The sequence below is a fragment of the Pinus tabuliformis genome, chromosome 5_1, assembly GCF_031772625.1.
Source record: "Pinus tabuliformis cultivar Carrire ecotype Pingquan chromosome 5_1, CPIR1, whole genome shotgun sequence".
NCBI lineage: Eukaryota > Viridiplantae > Streptophyta > Pinopsida > Pinales > Pinaceae > Pinus > Pinus tabuliformis.
In genome coordinates, this window is record NC_142305.1 from 734,752,807 (window position 1) to 734,774,928 (window position 22,122).

At 32.4% G+C, this 22,122-nt stretch overlaps 1 pseudogene across 1 annotated transcript in view; it reads left to right on the forward strand.

Annotated features, from left to right (window-relative positions):
• The window catches only part of LOC149167034 ((RS)-norcoclaurine 6-O-methyltransferase-like), a 144,283-nt pseudogene extending 122,435 nt beyond the window's left edge, over nucleotides 1–21,848 (forward strand). The window contains exons 3-5 of the transcript XR_016260147.1: nucleotides 20,364–21,087; nucleotides 21,160–21,213; nucleotides 21,419–21,848. The product of XR_016260147.1 is annotated as a (RS)-norcoclaurine 6-O-methyltransferase-like (transcript). The remainder of the gene's footprint in view (nucleotides 1–20,363; nucleotides 21,088–21,159; nucleotides 21,214–21,418) is intronic.
• Nucleotides 21,849–22,122: the final 274 nt, after the last annotated feature.

A 22,122-nucleotide genomic window follows, 5' to 3' on the forward strand; every position in this document is an offset into this window, starting at 1 on the left:
AGTATGAACAATGTGAAACCTATTAATGTTCCTTTAGCTTCTCATTTTAATCTTTCTTTAGGTTTGAGTCCTAGAACTGATGAAGAAAATAAGTATATGTCTCGTGTACCATATGAAAATGCGGTAGGAAATTTAATGTATACGATGGTATCTACAAGATCTGACATTTCAGATGCACTTGGAATTGTCAGCATGTTCATGGAAAATATAGGAGAAGAACATTGGTGAGCAATGAAATGGGTGCTTTGGTATTTGAGAGGCACAAGTGACCATGGTTGTGGAGATTTAGTCTAGGGATATGTTAATGTTGATTATGATGGTGCCTTGGACAAGAGGAGATCTACTACAAGATATGTCTTTTCTCTTGTAGGTGGATCAATTAGTTGGAAGGACACAAGAGAAAGTGAATGTGTTCTATGACATTCATAGTGTTACTCATTTGGCTACTAATCTGTCTTTTATTATAGCAAGACTAAGAATATTAATGTAAGATACCAGTTTTTAAGACACATAATGGATGGTCGCAAAGTAGCTCCCAAGAAGGTCCACACATAAGAGAATTGTGTACACATGTTCACAAAGGTAGTATTGGTAGAGAAGTTGCAACAACGTTTAGCTTCTCTTGGCTTGTAGAAAACATGATGAATGGGCATGGGCAAGGGATTAGGAAATTGTTTTCAAGGTGGAGATCTTTAGTATTGACAACAATTAAAATAATTCATTGTAAATGTAATTATCTTAGTAAAGTTGTCCTTACCATTACAAAAATTGCATAATGATAGGAAGTTACATAATGATGTATTAATATTATAATGATGATTTCTCGAGAGGCTTGATGTAATGGATGTTGGAGAGTTATTTTTTAACCTTGAGTAAGAACAATTCCAATCCCTTACCTCATGGAGGTTTCCTTGACACATTGTTAAGGTTTTACCATGTAAACTTCATGTGTCCTTTGTGGAAATTTAGTTTCTTTTTCTATTTGAATTTTTCTTTCTTGTTTATGCAACCAATGGGCTCAAAATACCAATAAGCAAAGGATTTTAGGAATTGACGTGAGAGAAAAGGTTGTAGGGAATTGACACAACAATGGAGGCTGATGTGATTTTCTATGGGGATGACAATTGAGATGACTGTGAGTTAGCTGAGAGGGAAGAGTTACAAAGAATAGACGATGAATAGGAGGTCGATCTAAATCAGAGTATTTGCTTAAGAAATACAAATCCACAATTTGAAGAAACCACATCATGGCCCAACCAAACAAAAGTTGATGCGAAGGGACAAAAAATAGATTAAGAACAGCCTTACTAGAATTCCAAGTAGACTATTACTAGGTCAAAAATAAGAACAATTGAGTGCATCGAATGAAATTTTCCAGCAAGAAGGGTCCACCTCTCAGATAGTTCTACATTTTCCTTATGTAAGTACATGGGTGCCTTGGGTCACTGAAATTTTCCAATTCCAAGGGTGTTCACATAGCCAGTAGTATAAGCACACCAATCATTATATGCGAATATAGCGCATTGATTGGAGATGGTGCAATGTATCATTGGTACTATACCGCAGGAATCCCATGGTCACCACTTCCTACGTGGATTTGGCTAAAGTGTTCAGGTTATGAGTGAATTCCATCATTTTAGAAACATTTGACGCCTCTAGTGTCCACCGTAAAACTCACTTACGTTGCATGGTACTTTGCATGATTACGGATCCTAAATTTTGTGTGTGAGAGCGTTCGAGGTGACCCATGAGCCAATCAATTTCCAGGTGGCTTGAATACTGCAACATCTATTTTAATGAGTGATCATGATATCAGAGTGAGAAACAAAGGTCTATGTTAATGCACATCCATCAGATAATATTTATATTTATATTAAATTAATTATTTTATATTTTTTAATTATAAATTAATCAACTACACTATAAAATTTATAAATCCTTAAATGTGAAAATTAATTCTATAATACCTATATAAAATTTTAATTAAACTAACTTCTTTATACTTTTTTTATTGTGAATTGACCAACTACACTATGAAATTACATATCATATATAAATTATTTAAAATAAAAAAATATATCATTCTTATATTTTGAACAAAGTTTAATACAAGATTTTAAAGTAATTAATTTATATATTTTGACTGTGAATTGACTGGTGAAACCATGAAAATTATACACCTTCATAAATTATTTAAAATAAAAAAACTTATCATTTCAATATTTCGAACAAAGTTTAATATAATATTTTCATTTAATTAATTTATATTTGTGATTAAGAATTTAACAACTATACTAAGGAAATTATACATCTTACTTAAATTATTTAAAATAAAAAAACCTATTATTCTAATATTTTGAACTGGTGGGTTGAGCTCCTAGATTATTAGTGGGATTAAGGGATGAGCCCGCCAACCTACTACGAAGAGAGTAGCTAATGTAGGGGTGGCATGACCACCCCCATGCATGCTCAAGCATGCGACTAGTAAATAACCTAGGAATGATGGCCTACAACCGATTATAGTTTTTGGATGAGGAGATTTGGGTTCAATGCTATGAATGGAGGCAAAAGCTAGTCTCCCTGCTTTAGGAAAGAGGGCTAGAAGGAAAGTGGTGTAGAGGGTGGTATGATAATCCCTTTGTCTCTACATAATTGGGAATTTTATATGGTATTTTCTAAAGGGAACTCCCTAGGAATATCCCACTCTATAGCTTGTCTATCGGTCATTTGCCTGAGTTCTCATGGAGACACTCAATCTTCAAGAAGACATCAAGATGGAAAGGGTTCCTCATTGCAACTGGACATAGTTCCACTATCATTTCTTGTGTGATGGGAACCTCATATTTCTCTGCAGCTACCTAATGTCTAAGACTGACACTTCTCTCAGCCTTTAGATCCTCGGTACCTCTTTATCCTTGTTGTTTCTTCATTAATTTTTATATTAGCTCTAGTGTTTTGTACTGGTATTATTATGGGAAATAATTATTTATTGATGGGTTTATTTATTCTCTATCTCTCTCATAAAGGGCCTTCTATGCACTCACCTTGATGCTACTTCTGAGCTGCAAACCTTTTCTGCCCCATCTTATGGTACCATTCTAATTGTGTATTACTTGTCTTGGATTTGTACTTTCTATTTGTCAATATGTATCTCTTATTCATTGGTTTGTTGCTAGCCTGACTACTTTGGAGGACTTTGGCTCAAATTTTTATCATGTTCTCTCTTTATATAAATTTTTGGTACATTATCGGTTTGGAATCCATGCAAGGCTAGAGAATGTGAATTAGGAAAGGTGTGGGAGGTCGTTGTCCCTAAGGTCATAATTGTGCCCAAAAACAGGCTCAACAATATGTTGATATTTATCATGTGACAACTGCCCCTGAAACTCGGAATGAAATATGAAATTTGGAATCTCTAGTTGCTCATAATGGACTAGCTTTCTTGAACTTCATGACCCTTGAAGATTCTTCCACCTAGATTCATGATTATGGGCATACCTGGGGTAGCAGGAAAAAGTATCTTATTACCCTGCATTGTATTGGAATATGAAGACCTTATTGGGAATGGTTTTAAAGGACAAGAAGGAAGAAATATATAATAGTTTTTCTAGTTTGGAAGACGTCAAAAGTGTCTAGCACAATGAAAGAGTTCATTTAGAGAGTTCATTTAGTGTGAGCCCACTCCTTTTGTTCCCCCTGAGTTTCAATGTCATAGAACCGACTCCTATTACATCCTCATATTCTTTAGTTTGAATGATAACTTGTAGCTTTTATTTTTACAGTACAACAATATATGCTCTTATTATGTTAGCTTTGCTAAAACATTTAAAATTTTGGATAGATTAATTTATTGGTAGGTAACCAAAAATATATGGTTTTCCATTGGACAAATTGATCCCACCTACTGAATGACATGGTTGAAGATGTGACTTGTCTGATGTGTCTTTTACATAATTTTTTAAAACTGAATACAATATAAACTTAACATTTTGAATTAATTATTTATCACATTTTGACAATCACCTTTTGCATGCATAAAATCTTAGAACACATTTGTTTATTAATAATATGCTTTAGAATAATTACTATAACAAGTCTCTATGAGGGATGACTATTATACTATCGACATTAAATAACTAATATAATTCTATAATTATTTTTATATGCCCATCAATTTTTCCACATGGATTTAAAACTGCTTAATAGGTTTGGCAACAACTGGCCATTACATTATTCATTTAAATATCATGGCATGTTTCCTCATGGTTTGGATAAGCATTTATAAACAAAGTCAAAAATATAAAAAACCAATCACTCTCAACAACAGGGAGGAACAAGATCAGAACAAATATGTTGTTGTCATTCTCATTGTACCCTTAAGAAGAGAGTGGGAAAAACCAATGAGTTGTATAGAAATAAGAGGAATTCTTAAATGGATGTAGATGCATGAAGGATGTAAGATAACAAGCTTAAATTATCCCCAACCAACATAAACATGCAATACACATGTATGCCATTTGGTATAAAAAATTATTTAATAGATATGAGAACTAATAGTGGTTGTATTTTGAACCACCTTGTCATACTTTTGTGGAATATGTATTTATGTTAACTCACCTTGTGAAAGATTAAAACTTTATGTTAAAACCCAAATTTAGGGTTCTAGTTAATTTGATGTTAATGAGAATTAATTTCCACTTTGTTAATATGTATCTATAATTTATGCATGAGTAAATATTGTATTCATGGCATGTAGTACTACATTCACGTTAACCATATTTGGCATGAATGGGAGAAAATGATGCCATGTTTGAGTGTATTCACTCGCACAGTTTTATTAATCAAGTTTTTAAGTGGTATTGGTTATGTAGCGTTGCCCAGATAGAGGTTAGGGAAATCACATCACCTGTTAAGGAAGGAATTATTTTGGATTCTAAATTCAGTGCTAAGGAGATTGATCCTTGTGGAAAATTTATTCCTCCTAACACATTTTCTTCCCCAACCATGGATTCTCCCAGTACTCATTCCTGTAATCCTTTCGATCTTTTGGACTGTGGTTTGCATAGGGGCTTCACTCAATGAACCTTTGACATAGCACGTATGTTCATGGCATACTTAACAACACCTGTAATTTGACTACATATTGGAAAATACCTCTAAAAATCACATATTTAACCCCCTACCAAGATGAACCCAATACACATTCCCAATTTAAAAAACCCCTACTTCACTAGATATTGTAGTTTTTCATTTTTTCATTAACATTTTTTATACCCCTTTACATTTTCCCATTAACTTTGAGCTCCACTTTTTATACGTTCCAATATAAAAACCCTTTACCCCCTATTATATGCTCAATATATTATGTCATTTGTTCCTCAATATATATCCCCCAATATGAATGTGCATCTTATGGTATTGCTCCCCCAATCAAGCCCCCGTGATGGTTTGCAGTCCTTGGTTCCTTCTTACAAGGACATGTTAAACTTGACCCCTATAACTTTCTTCTATGAATTGATTAAAAAAGAGAAATATCAAAATAACCTTGATATTCTTTTCCCAAATGTTAATGTATGGAAAAATAAACATAACAAGAAATTCTTGGTGAGAGAAGGAGCCATTCAAGTACGTGTAGAGGTCCAGAATGAGAAAGTGAACATACCTAGGGAATTTAGAGATTAGATGCCCTCTAGGGAAGGTCCTAAATGATTTTGATGTCCATTAATGTTAGGGGGTCCAAATTCAACTTCCTTAAGAGATTGGTTGATCTACATAGACCATCTATAATTCTAATGCAATAGATAATGGTTATGGGAGATAAAGTAAGAGAGGCCTTTCAAAATCTATGCCTTGGATGGAATTTCTATTCTATAGACTCAGAGGGGTTTTTTGGAGGCCTACTCTCCATCTAGTATCACAGGGTTACAAATTTCCAGGCATTTTCATTCTCAACATGAATGAAATAGAAGATTTTCTACGGGGTTTTTCACATCCTATAGAGTTGGTCAAAAGTTATGGGCCTTATGGGAAGAGACATGGCTATTTGGACCATATCCAAGTGATTGGTTTGCCCAAGGATTAATCCCCTATTTTGGTAAGGTATCTAATCTTCTCTACCTCTAATTGGGAAACTTGGGGCATTAGAGCCTATTTCAATCTCATGATAACCTATTTTTTATAGATGTTACAAGAAAAAAATTTCCTCTATGTCATCCTTAATACTTTGGGTACAATCTGGAGAAATGATAGGGTCAAGGATGAAGGAATAACTAATATATTGGACAGGCTTCTGATAGCAGGTCACCTTGCTCAAAATTTGGAAAGGTATAGATCGTGGATTAGTCAGGAAAGAATTTCAGATCACCTCTTCATTTTCCTTGAACTGGATTTTGAATATCATAGTGATTAAATACCCTTTTAAATTCAACCATTCAAAGCTTGAACTACACTCATTCGAGTCATTGGTTAGAGATATCTAGAAAAACAGATCTACTATTAATTGCTCCTCTACTAAGGACTCCCTTATTTGTAAATTGAAGAAACTTAAGAATTTTTTTGTAGGTTGGGAAAGAAAAAAAATAGAGTTGAAAGAAGAATTACTAACCGTAGAGGAAGAATATGCAAAACTATCACAAACCTTCAATAACTTTGATTTCTTGGCTGATATAAAACATAGGATGAGTTCATTGGAAGCCAGATATTGCAGATATTAAGGATAGAAGACGAGTCTTTGAGGTTCAAGAGCAGGGCATAATGGATTAAGTTGGGGAATGGAAAGACTAATTTTTTCCACAAGTTTTACAATCATAGGAGGATTAATAATTCCATATGGGAAATAGAGAAGGTGGATGGTACTATCAAGTCCACACAACGACATTTAAAATATATTGTGAAACATTTTTCCTCTATTTTCAAGGACCTAGGAACTAATATCATTTTAGCCCAGTTTCAAGTCATTCAACAATATCTAATATTATTCACTTATGAGGATTCTACTAGGATAGGGATACCCATCACTTTGTTTGAAATTGAAGATGGGGTCCTAAAAATTTTGCTAAGGACAAAAGTTGAGGGTTGGATGGATGGATTGTGGAACTCTTCCTTTCATTTTTCGACCTTATGGGGCAATATATTTGTAAGGTTGTGGAATATTATACAATTAATGGGAAATTTTTTAAAGCCATGAATGAAACCTATTTAACATTGATTCCAAAATGCTCTAAATCTATGACCTTTAATGACTATAGGCTCATTTCACTGTGAAACTTGGTTTATAAGATCATCTGCAAACTTATTTCAAATAGGATCAAAGATAAGTTGGAAAAGAATATGTCCCAAGAACAATTTGGCTTCTTGACATATAGGTGAATCCATGATGTTATTGGTGTAGCCCAAGAGGACCTTTGTGCCATTAAAATAAAAAATATAGAGGCCATGGTCCTCAAGACGGACATTATTAAGGCTTATGTCAAATTTAACTAGAAATTCTTAAGATCGATTTTACTTCAGATAGGTTTGGAGTTGGAAGTCATAGATTGGATAATGGGTTGCGTGACTTCATCAAACTTTTTGGTTTTGATCAACGGGTCCCATTCTAACAATTTCACCAGCACAAGAGGTATTAGATTGGGGTGCTCATTATCCCCTCTCATTTTCCTTCTATTCTTGGAAGGATTGAGCCTCTTATTACTAAAGGGAAAAAGAAGAAGAAGGAAACACAAAAGGGATAACAATGTCGTTCTCATAGTACATTACTCATTTGCTTTTTCTGCATGATATATTATTGCTAAGGTATATAACAATATTTGAATGACAATTGCTCTCTATACTAATAGAATTATTTCGTCAAGACTCTAGTATGGAGGTAAGTGAGAAAAAATATTCTTTCCTACAAAATGGGTTTAGTAAAAATACCCTATCCCACATAAAGTCTTTCCTTCCATTTCAAGTGGAAGAACTGGACAAAGGATTCAAATAATTGGGTTTTTATCTCAAACCTAATTGTTAACAAAAGGAGGATTGGATGTGGCTTCTTAGGAAAGATGAGAAGTGTATTGGCCTATGGTGCTATAAATGGCTCTCTCTAGGAGGAAGAATGCTTCTAGTGAAATTTGTATTGGAAAATATTCCAGTATTTTGGTTGTCTTTATTGGAGATTCCCAAATCTATTATGAGCATAATAAGACCAAAATAGCTTAGTTTTTTGTTGAAAGACAAGAAAAGTATGGAAGGGATTCATCTTGTTAATTTAGAAATTATGTCTACGTAAAAAAAGCTAGCAGGCTAGGGACTTAAGAATCTATTTTCGTTTGGAAGGGCACTAACAATGAAAAAAAAGTGGCGAGGACTGGTAAACCAAGATATTTGTATTTTTTGAAATTAAAAAACCAAGAGTACCCTTTCGTAGAGGACTCGTAAATGAAGATATCTGTATTTTTTTAAAAATTTTCATTTTGTATATTTTATGTTATTGATTTTTTATTCAGCCCCTTTGAAACTATACAAAAAAAGTTTCAAGCATTATGTTTAAAGTAAATTAGAATAAAAATATCATACGAATTCGAAAATGTCAAATTCATATGCCATTGGATAGAGGATTCCTTCCCCAATCTAACATGATCAATTCCGCTACTTAAGGATAAATTATGCTTAGAGTCCACTAAGGTACAAAATGGTATTGTAGAGAACTGCAAAATAGGAACTAAAACTCTATCCTTTTGGCCCTCAATAGCTCGATCAAGCGCTTAAAAGGCTCAATCGAGTGTTTTAAATAAAATTTCAAATAGATCAAGGGTTTAAGAAACCCTCAATCGAGCTCTTAATGTCGTTAAACAGAGAATCGATCAAAGTATAAGATTGATCGAGTTATCAAAATTATCTAAAACACACAAAAAAATGCAGCCTCTCAATACTTGTCTTTAAGTGAATTATAAAATTTATTTATTTCACAACCATGTTTTTATAAATATTCAAATATATTCCAAAGTGTAATTTTCCTCAGTTATAAATCCAAAATTTATTTTATTTTACCAAGAAAAAAAAAAATAATATATAGATACCTTTCTATAAAAGATTTCAACTTTACCTTTTCAATTTTGAAATTCTTAAAAATGATATTTTGTTTATTGTTTTGATTTTATATATAACATATTTGTATACTTAATCATTTTATTATTTTTTTTATGTAGAAATTTTCAATAAAAATAAATTAAATTATAGTAAATAAATAAAAAATAACAAACTAAACTAAACTATTTCTCACTAACATTTACGAACTTAACACTATTAAATAAACTTGAAATATGTTCACATTATAATACAAAACTAGACACTAATTATAAAGATTCTATAGCAGATTATTCATTAATCATTAAAAATAAAATAAAATCATATATTATATTTTTTGAAATCATTACTTTAAATTTCTGTAAATTTTATAACATTATTATTTTAAATATAATTTCATACACACAATTAAATCTATATTACTCAATTCAAGTTAGTCAAATAATGTTTCAAAATTTATGGTTTCCTTAAGTTTTTATTATTTTAAAAATATATATTGCAAACTTAAGTGAGGAGTAAAAGTCTCTATATATACTTTGCACTTGTGCACACTAAAAACTAGATTACTCAATTCAAGTTAGTCAAATAATGTTTTGGAATTTATGATTTCCTTAAGTTTTTATTATTTTAAAAATATATATTTCAAACTTAAGTTGGGAGTAAAAATTTCTATATATACTTCGCACTTGTGCATACAAAGGACAAAATTGAGTTATAACCACAGATACTATTGCATCCATTAAAACTTTATTAGTTATAACTTACAACTATGTTAATTACTACTGCACTAATTTCTTTTCTTGAGTAAGTGGATATTACACACCACACACACACACTAACTAACTAACTAACTATATATATATGATTGAGGGAATCGTGGCTCATTGTTTATTAACTCTTCAATGAATTTTATAAAATATACATCTCTAGCAACGCCAAAATCACATTTTTGAGTTACATTTATTCATATAAAAAAATATAATATTTATGAAAATCAAATTGACAGATTTACTTATGTTTAATCATTTTAATATTTAAATTATAACATTGAAAATTTAAATCATATTAAAAACAATTTTTAAGTTACCAAATTATATATTTAAGAATATTACAATTTCAATTAAGTGGGATAGAATCCTTTTTCAAATATATACACAAAAATCCTAGAAATGTAATGAGAAATTAATCCACACCACTGTTAATTACTATTCAAATGTAATTAGTACTTAAATTTGTTTTCTTTTTACCTATCAAATAAGTACAAATTTAAAGTCTGCATAGCATTATGGATATTTACATAAAAAATAGAATTTCTAGCTTTAAGGCTCGATCGAGCCATAATGGTCGAACGAGCCTTAAAGCTTGATTGAGCCCTTAACCTGGGGCTACGCAGGAGCTCGATCGAGAGTTAGTTTTATTGCTTGATCGAAAAACTTTTTTAGCATTGTAGGAGCTCGATTAGGTACTTAAAATAACCGATCGAGTGCTTACAATGCTCAATTGAGCCATCTTTTTTCTACCTAAATGCACCTTCTCTTTCTAAAAAGTGTAACCCAACTCCATGCTTTGACCCATAAGTATCTTAGAAAATTGACAATGGTCTATTAGATTAGAAAAACAGTTGTTAACCTGATGCTAAGGGGTTCAATTATATGGAATCATTTAATATATTCCTTTCCATGTTTCTTTAGATCATTGACTTGGAACATTAGGGATGGAAAACAGATGATACTTGGAAAAGATCCTTTTGTAGGAGGAGAAGCATGCTATAAGTTTTCACAAGAGCTAATAAGTATCATAAACTCTAAGGGTTACTACTTTCTGAACAATGCTAAGAAGGATGAGTCCAATCAATTTTCTAGCAGTTACTAGATGGGTTCTACAGACATGGGTTTGTAGGTTATCTAGCTAAAGAATGGAATACCTTTGTAAAGGGATTGTATAATAATGGCATATTCATAAGTGACTCAAATCATCCTTTGATATGGAACTACGATAATACATTAGGAAAGGTGAAAGGGAGGCTTGCTTATGAAGCCATATCACACTCATATGTATACCATAATTTCCACTTGTGGACTAATTTAATTTCGAAATGGAGCATTCCAAACAAGTTGAGATGTTTCATATGGTTGGTTCTACAAAATAAAATCTTAACCTATGAAACTCAACAAGCTGAGATGTTTCATATGGTTGGTTCTACAAAATAAAATCTCAACCTAGGAAAATCTCTAGAAAAGAGGCTTTTCTGGCCCAAACTTGTGTATTATTTTTTAGGATGGAGAATAAACCCTAGATCATATATTTTTCTACTATAATCTTGCACATGAATCATGGAAATCAACACTACATGTTTTAGGCATAAACGAAAGGATAGGGAAAATCCCTTTTATGGATTGTTTGCAATATTGGAGTAATAAGATCAAGAAACATTGCACCATTCCAATCTTTATGACATAGGGAATATGGAACTTAAGGAACATGGTTATATTCAAGAACTTATTGATTTATACATAAATACAAACTCTGAGGATTGTTGGTTTTTATAGGGAATACAATCCTAAACAAAAAGAAAATAGTCAGAGAACGAATTCCTACTCTGTTACAATGCTTCCTAGTGTGATTCTTTGATGGTGCAACCCAAGCCAAATGATGTGGTGGTGGGCGTCATATCAAATTATCAGGAAACAAGTCCTCTCAATTTAGGATTGGTATTGAAGAAGGATCAAATAAAAAAGAGGAAATTATTGCATGTTGGGCACTTATGTATTTTTATAATTTTAAAAGAATAACATGCTTACAAATTCTTAGTGACTCCAAATATGTGATAGATTGGAAGACACAACACAACTTGAGGTCTTAAGCTTGGATTATTGGAAATTCGGGATCCTAGAGATGAAAGAGAACTTTTAGGAAATCACTTTTCAACATATCCATAGTGAAATCGACTCTCTAGTTGATGCTATGTCTAAAAGAGCACTATACTTGGATATAAGTTTTCTAATTTATGAAGAATACAATGGAAATATTTTGTAAAGTACTAATACTATTGGTATCTATTAGTCAGAAGTTACATGTCATTATGATGATGTACTATGGTCATAAGTTAAGTATACAATGGTTTTCTATTTTTCCATTTTTGAAAGTACATGACAGACAACATTTTTATCATGTTTATGGAAATACTTGGATGTTGATAGGTTAATATGTATATTTTTGCTTAGTATCCAATTATGTAGACTAAAGGATTTTTCATGCTTACTCAAGTTTCAAAGGCATACTTTATGTCACAAGATACTATATTGGTTTTTGTTTTCGTAATTGTTGTTATATGTTTTTGGAAAGTTATATGTAAATTATTATTCTACCAAGTGCTTAACTAAGCCTGTATGCACTTTTTTATTATTAAATATGAATAGCAAAACACATTATTCAAAAATCACCCGATACAATGAGTGCCAAGTGGACTATTCAAAAATCATGAGAAATTAGTCAGTTACGACTACCTCTCGTGGAAATGGTCATACATGAATGACTTACTTAACGCAATTGAATTCCAAAAAACGATATCTAATAAAAAATCATAGTTAAAAACTTTATGCAAAAAAATATCAATCATGCATTCTATACAACTAAGAAAGATACAGGTATCAATTAACTTAATACTAATTGAAATGATCTCTCATAATATGTTATCGTTCATATTACACACTTTACAAAACAATAGTAGATGAGAAAAACCAATAACTCTTAATCAAACAAGAGTAGGTATGAATGAAAAACCAATAGATGTCATTCATATTGCACACTTCACGAAACAATAGTAGATGAGAAAAACCAATAACACTTAATAAAACAATAATAAGTATGAAAAACCAATGAGAGCAAATGAAAGTGCTCTCATTGTAGGTGAAAAAAACCAATGACAGTGAACGATGCTGCACTATGCAATCACCGAGAGCAACTTAATCAATTAAGTGCTACAGATAAAACCAATAAGAGTGTTGTCAACATATAAAGAATATATACCAATGACAATGAGTTATACAATAGTAGGAAGAAAATAATGAATAAATTAAGTGCCCCGAACAAAACAAGAGTTAGGAAGAAACCAATGACATAATGAATAAATTAAGTGTCATTGGTTTGGAAACAATCAATGTCATGTCCTTTATAAATAAAAGGTATGCTTTTGATTTAGTTTCCAGAGAATGTACAGTAAAAACCATTTTATGTCAATATTTCAAATCCCAACTAGGATCCATCATCAAGATTTCTTGAATGCTTGATAGAAAAAGAGCTAATTTAAAAAAATTAATAATTAATAGTAATGAAGAGAGTAATTTGAAAAGATTTTATGTTAGAAAAACATTAGTCATTTTCGTGGTATCCTTTACCAAACAAAGGATATGCTACGCAGTGGTTAGGTCTTATCTTAGAAAATGGGATTCTGCAAACTTTATCTTTAAAATTGGAATGTTGCTGTAGGTATTTGAGTGTCGGTTCATTAACAAAACAAAGGATAATGATATGGATAAGGATAAGGATATTCTAAGTAGCGGTTAGATTTTATGTTAGAAAACGGGATGCTACAAACATTATCTTGGAATGTTGCTACAAAATTTACGTGTAGATATTTGAGTATCGGTTCATCAACTTCTATCTCTGAAATTGAAGGTGCCCGTGGATGAATACAATACAATACATACGTTTGTATGCTACTTGGTGTAATAAAACTATTTACTAGAGGCCAGAAACAATCGTGTTTCTTTCTTCACCACTTACTGATAAGTACCCATTTTTAAATTTTCCTGAGGTTTTAAATAAATATGTATATATAGCACCATCAATAAATTTAAATAAATATGTATATATAGTATCATCAATAAATTTACGTTGATTCATTATTGTTATTATAAGAAATTACACCACTTTAATTAATTAAATGATTTATAAGAAAACAATTTTTTATCCATTATCATAAATGTAAATTTTAGACAATTAATTTATATTTTTTATACTAAAACAAATTTTCAACTAAATAAAAATAAATTTAAATTATACTCCATAACCTTTTTACAATATTAATATTATATTAAAAAATTCAATAATTTAAATTATGCTTCATAACCTTTTTATGAAGTATTATTATCCTATTAAAAATAAATAAAAAATATTAACAACATAGCAAATTGAAAAACAATGACATCAACGTTTTACATTAAATTCATAATTGTATCAATACCCGTGTAGTCTGTGTGGATTTCTGATGGAATTTATTCAAATATATCATGAGGGCCCCTTTTGACCTCATAGTTTTGCGCTTCTCTTCTGCTAGATTTGTCTGCAGTTGGCCCCCCGCGCGGGTGATGTATTTGACGGTACCGATGAATATAACTGCTGAACATAATTAACATCCCCACAAAGGTATTTGAAGGAGACTGTGAAATAATTGATTATGGCTAGGCTTCTTCGCTCTTTACTCTGCTGTTTTTTCAACCATTTTTACCAAGAAGTGTTTACTGTATATTTATATGAGTTTAGTTTAAAAAAAAAAATTAAGACTTTTTTCTAATCACAACAAATTTATAATTTTAATAATTTCTTATCAAATTTAAACCAAAATCCACTTGAAAATATATTTAAAAAAAACTACACAATTTTTATTTCCATTTTCCTTTTTATCTAAATTAAATTAAAGATTATAATAGTTAAAGTTATAATATTTCTTAGGTGAATAATAGATTTCTCGAACAAAGAAAAATACTTTTTATATAATATGTATTTTGTATATATATAGATAGATAGATAGATAGTAAATTGGATATTTTAATTGAGTGATGGTAATATACAAATATTTACATGCAAAAAATTATTACTTCTTTTTCAAAATATCTCTATACATTTTTATTGACACCGGAGAAAATTACATGAGGTATTACATTGAGGATTCTTCAAAACTTTGACAATTCCACATTAAGCGGATTTCACCATTCCAAGTGCATAAAGCATAGCACAATAGACGTTAGACTTAGTAAAAGGAGCTAGGGTGACTCCACCAAATCCACAACATGAACTAGGACACCCTTTACAAAAAATATTGTTGAAGTTGACCATATAAAAGCATGTCTATATACTATAGGTTGCAGACATGAAAACCAGACTAGTGAGAACATGTGAGATGTAACATAAGATAACTAAAAACCACATAATATAGTAAAATCTTCAGAAAGAAACACAGAGATATGTAGGTTTCTTACATGCTAAAGATTGTAAGAGCTTTAGAGATAAACTTAGTCTAGAATGATGGTTAGTGATCCTAGAGAGACACTTGAATGGGAATTGTGCACTAGTAAGGCAGAATTTGCATTAATAGTGTTGAGAGATACTGAGTTGATAACTACAACCTCTTCTTCATGGCCATTTGAATCAATATCAAAGTTTGAAACTATATAGCATTCCAATCCATTCAACCTTACCACTATATCATCCACATTATATTTGATGTGACGTACTATGTGTTTGATCCCCTCTTGGACTAAAAAGACTTTATAGTTGTCAACTTGCTTATCACGGATAACCATATTAAATAGTGTCTCCATTTGGAAATAGTGAGTGATGAGTGAAAGAAATGAAGTTATGTCCTTCCAAATTTCATGCATTTGGTACCCATTTATGACTGCTTCCACTTATCTGAGAGCCTGAGAAGTATTTTCGGTCTCCAAATTCCTTGGCTTCCAACATTAAAATTTCTTTTCTGACCTCCAGGGGAGTAGCCTCAAAAAAATTCACCATGGATTCCCAGTCAAATAGACGCTTGTGCATGGAGGAGGATGCCCTTGGCACTCCACCCTGTTGGGTAGGAAATCATTGACGCAGCACCATGTAAGACTTGCAAATAAAAGACTTCACCACGACCACTGACGAATGAAAAATGACCTAAGTAATATCACAACGAGAGTGTAGTTCCACCCACACACTGGAAAGAAAGTTGACTACAATGTAAAGGGGAAAAGTGAAGGAATGAAAGAGAACTAAGTGAAAGCTAACAAAAGCCCAATGATGGGACTGTACCGATAGTGAGACTGAATGCAAAGACAAGAGCCGGGAGTGGTGAGAAATGGGTTGAAAACCAAATTGAGAATGTACCTGAATACCAAACCCCACAAACAAGCACTGGGTAGTTAAAGGATACTCTAGTTGGGTCCAAACCTTATAAATATGTTGGCGATAAAACAACCACCAACTCAAAGGACGAGCTAGTCCCTGTGTTATGCAAGAACGACACAAAGAAAATTGAGAATAATCACAACCTTGAGTACCCAAACACTAATACAACCGATGATGAGAGAAAATACAACAACAATTAATTGTAAAGGCAGGAGGGCGTGAAGTTAATGACTGACCTTCAGGCACTATGGAAACCCAAAGCTTCAACCACCTTTTCATAATATTTGAGGATTCTTGGAGTCAACAAACTGCAACTTTCTTGACATCCAAGCCTCCAAAGTTCCACCACCGTGCAAACAACATATGGCTTATATAATGGAATGCAAGCGTGAGGGAGCTAGTACGATGAAGAGAGAGAAGAACATAGATCGTACACAATGAGAGCCAAGTGTCCCATTTGTACCCAAATTTTAGCAAACCAAGGAAATGTCGCATGATAAACTCATAAATGACGATATCTCTATCGTTAGGGTAATCTCTTGTAGTGGCCAATCTACCATGGAAGGAGCTCTCCATATCTGGAAAAACAAAAGGAATGACCAAAGTGAAGATCCCTCAACAAATGAAATCACCAAGGGTAAGTTGTGGGTATTTAATATGAGGGGGCCTAGCCAGGTGATCCCCTGTACCTGGATCATAATTTCACCACGCGGTTGCCATAGGGAGTCGGGGGAAGCCCTAGTTCTCTTCTTGAGGGCCGCCAATGGTTTGTCCATGCAAGGGCCACACGCAGAGGGCGTGCACATATTTACATAAAATGTTTTAGCTTGTTGTGTCTCCCAGGAATCATAATTTATAAAATATAAAAATATGAATTATTAATATTTATATTAATTTCAAATTATAAATATAAATAATATATTAAATTTTATATAACTATTCAAAAATTAATTTAAAAAAACTTATAATAAATTTAAAACTTTAAAAATAATAATAAATTATTATAATATAAATAATTAAAAATATTATGATAATTTTGGGCATTTATTAAGTAATTATTTCTAAAGGTGCTTTCCACCCCACTATGGAAGAGATGTTGTAATATCCTGCCCTTGTTATATTATATAAACTTTTTGACTTGATCAAATTACATAAAGATAAAAATAAAAGTTAAATTAAAAAGATATATGTTTTATATATATAAACTCAAGAAAGAAATTTGTACCTTGATGTACGCGGTGGTAATAATTACTTTTGATAGTTTGTTGTTTTAAAATGTAGAATGTAACATGTGTTTAGATTCAGTTAACTTTCATTGCTACAGATAAGAATAATATGCTAAATCTTTTTGCCATTAAATTATTAAATTAAAAAAAACAATTTATACTTATGATATTATTAATATTTTTTATTTTATTTTGGTAGTAGTAGGGTAAAAGGGATCCTTTTATTAATCAAATAAAGTTACATATAGCTTGAATTTCTAAAAGAGGACTAAAATCTGAGAGATACTTGAAACTAATGCATTGCCTACCAAGAACACACAATCAAAACAACATAACAACATAGAAAACTCCTTGAGGTTCCAAAATTTCATGGGGAGAAATTCCTCTAACATTTGCATGACTTCCCTAAGTTTATGAATTCTTCATCGTCTTCTTGGATCTATGCCTTATTGCTCTTATGACCTCATTTTTTGGCTTCTTCATCTTGCCTAGACACCACCTTGAAATCCACCGTTTGAACAAAAAAACTAGACTATGAGGAACTAGAGCCCAAACAAGTCTTATACATAATCCAGATTGGACTACGAGGAACTAGAGCCCAATTACTTGCTTTGAAGAGAGGCCTTGATTATCATAGTTGTGTGAACTTGCATGTTCGTCACATCTTTTCCATGCCATGTTTCCATAAAGGAAATACATCATGGGTTATCCAAATCCATATCTTCTCCTCGGACTTATGCATCAACTTCTTTTAAAGGGGAGCTCATCATCTCTTGTTGTAATGAATTTTGGTGATGCTCTTCAATCGAGTTTCGCAAAACCTCTTTAGGGTTTTGGGATTTACCTTATGCTAATTACATACTTAATTGAATGTTGAATTGCTCTAAAGACTCCTTCAGAGATGAGAGAGTCTCTAACCTATTTTCAAATCTAGGGATTTGTTCAAGGTTTGAGGTACCTTATGGACTCAAATTTTTTCTTCTTTGGGGGTATTTTTCCCAAATCAGCTAGCTCTTTTTTAGAAGAGTTTGCTTCAAACATTTCCTTGGTATTAATCGAATAGTCCCTAATAATATGCCCGTATTAATTATAATGCCTCCATCTAAAGGGGCCTTGTTGATAATCTAGAGATTGCATCCAAACATTATCCTCATAGTAAATATTGATGAAGGCTAGAAGGGGCTAGGAGATATTCATGCAAACAAAGGTTCATGCATATGAAGTGTACCCTCTCTTGGTAGGCTGTAATACTTTGACAAAGTTTTCAATGACATTACCAATGCCTTCAATGGTTTCCTCCTCCCAATATTCTTTGAGGAGAGAAAATGGATGGACCCACACTGGAGCTACAAGAAAATTCTCCTCCATATTATACTGCTCCTTCCATAATCACATATACATTGTTGAAAAATATAGTCCTCCTTAAAAACCCCTAAATCTATCTTCTAAGCTAGAGAAAATGATTTTCAGAAATTGTTGGCCCCTAAATCCAATTCTATTTGAAAATGGGGATTCCATTTATTTTGGATCCACCCAATCAAGGCTATCTGTAATCCCATAAATTTTTAGATTGGAGCATGATCCTACATATATTGAATATATTCTCTGATTTTACTATATTTAACATAGTATTTTGGATCTTGCGCTGATTTGTAACACTTTAGATTTCTAGCTTGCCATGATGCACTTAGTGGAGGGTTTGTTCCGAACCAAGAAACCCCTCTTTGTCCGGCTCCTCTATGAAAATGGTGTCGAAGATTAAGAGAGTGATGAGGAATACTAGTAGTTCTAGACTCATTATAAACTCCCAAACAATCTAGCTAAAAAATGCTCCATTTAGCGGAGCCAAACATAAAAAACTATACAGAAAAACCCTAATATTTATAGGCAAAAAAAATATTATTCTAAATATTAAACATTTTATTTTAAATTACATACCATTCACATTAAAATATTAAATATAAATTATTTTATTTTCTAAAAAAACATATTTATATTTATTTATTTTCATAAATTTAATTAAAATATTTATAAACATAATTTTTTATTTTCTAATAATTTAAATTATTAAAAAAAACATAATAATACAATAATAATTATATAACTTAATATAATTAATTTAAATTTGAAAAACCTTTTACATCAATCTTTGATCCATCTAAAACCTTTCCCAGAAAAGCACAAAAAGGATCCCTAAACACGTAGGGGAAGCCAAACAAGAAAAATCTCTCGAAACTGAAAGGAAAAGGATATCGATGAGACGAAGGAGCATATAGTTTAAGTCATTCGCTAATGGGCCGAGATCATTGTAACGAACGGTGGAGGCACTATAATCGTAATAGGCGGAAAGTGCTTTTGATTGAAAACAATCTCCACCCTAATGTTATGATTGACAATGGCAACTTTATGAGCAGTGAAGTGAGGTGAGGTGAGGTGTTATTATTGGTAATGGCAATTTTATGAACAGTGACGTGACCTGACTTGACTTGATCTGAGATTAGATGGAGATGTTAATGTTAAGTAATGTTATTTTTATTTCAAATGGAAAATTATTTAAATATTTTGAAGCTGAAAGATAAAAGTGAAAATAAATAATTAATTTTATTTTTATAAATTTTTAAATATTTTTATAAATTTTTAAATAATTGTTTTTGCTTCTACAATTTTTTAAATATAAATAAAAATAAGATTCTATCGTATGCCAAAATATTCTTAAAATCTAAAATTCCATCAAAATAACTTTCTAAAAATTTAATTGAATCAGAATAAACTTATTTTACCATGTATATCAGTTTCTTAAATAGTCAAACTTTATGAAGGTTTAGTTGCATTAGAGAAACAAATAGTCCTTCGGCTGTGGTCCAAAGATATGTGTGAAAATTTGGTCCCTCAACTCTTGAGATTTGGTCCTCTCCAGAAAAAGACTATGTATTTGGAGAGATGCCGCTCTCCAAATACATACTTCTTCCTCCTCGCCCCAACTCCAACTCTACGACATGATATATTCTCTCGTGAAGCCCTTGGCGTTGAAGGCCGCTGTTAACCTTAACATTCCCGACATTATCGGCACCCACGGTGGAGGTGAAGGTTGCTCTCTCTCTGAGACCTCTCTCGCTTCCTACAATGTCTTCACTGAGACCTCACACGCTGGGGGAGCTGCAGAGTTTAAGCGATACAGATATGGCCTCACTGCCCTTTCCGAGCTGCTAATCGTGCAGAATGAATATTCCTGCTTCCCTCAATTATTCACAGCCACCAGTAAGGTCCATTGGGAAGTATTGAAGCATCTGCACGAAACTGTGATGGAAGGCTGCCCCGCCTTCAGCAAAGCTTTTGGCTTGAACGCGTGGGATTATTTCAGGACCTGTCCTGCAGAAAATGAGATTTTTAATAGGGCTCTCGCCACTGACACTCGTGCGGTTATGGCTTCCATTGTGAAGGTTTATGATGATGGGTTTAAGAATGTAAATACGGTGGTGGACGTTGCAGGAGGAACGGGATCGGCCATATCCATGATTGTGGAGGCACACCCCCACATTCGTGGCATCATTTGGATCTCCCACATGTTATAGACACGGCCCCTGCTTTACCTGGTAATCTTGAATACCAAATTGATGATATTTGAGTAGAGCTGCATAGAATATACTGTGTTTCGAACTGAATGTGATCATGATTTGAACTGGTGCAGGATTGGAAGACGAGGGGAAATACGTTCGAACATATAACGCCGGCAGATGCTGTGTTTTTGAAGGTTCCCGTCCCGCCATCTCTGTTGTCAATGATAGGGTTTATATATGTACGAGAATAATTAATCGAGTGATTATTTTGATTTTTTTGGGGGACCCTTTGAAAAACTCTCTTGGCACTTCCATTATGCAACTCAAACTTGGGAATGTGAATATATTTGTTAAAATACTGGCTTGGTTTTTTTGTGTTTTCAACGAAATAAATTGCAGTCTGTTTTGCATGACTGGAAGGACGAGCAGTGCGTGGAGATTTTGAAAACATGTCACCAGGCAACGGGAAGGTCATAACTGTGGATGCGATTATCGAAGAGGAAGTGGGGTGTGTTCAGCCGATGGGATTGAGGTCTGACATTCAAATGATGGCTTTCACCGAGGGTGGAAAGGAGAGGACGGAGGACGAATTCAAGAAGATTTTCCATTTAGCGGGTTACCGACGTTACGTCATCACAAAATTGCCTACTTCCCCTTTTAGTATCATAGAGATTTTCAAAGCTTGAATGTCTAACGTATCCAACTCTAAACAAAAACCTGCCTGCACACTTAGCACATGAAACCGTGCAGATGATTATGTTCTTTGCAATTTGTAAGGTATTTTATGTGTGATGTCTCGTTTCATAATGGGTAATTCTGATTAATACTATCACCTATTTAAATTTCACAATTTTTCTTTTGGTTTAATTACATGATACGATATTTATGAAATTGTGTATGTGCATACAATTTTGTTTTTTGTTTGTTTTTTTTTTTTTTTCGGCTAAAAAGCTATGACTTCCATGGCCTTACAAGATGAGGTGTCCTCGTTAATATTTTAAACTTCCATCATTTTTATAAAATAATAATTATTTTTACTTGTCGCTTAAATATGTAATTCTGATTGATGTAAAATTGACAATAAAATTGTAGTCAATATCAAT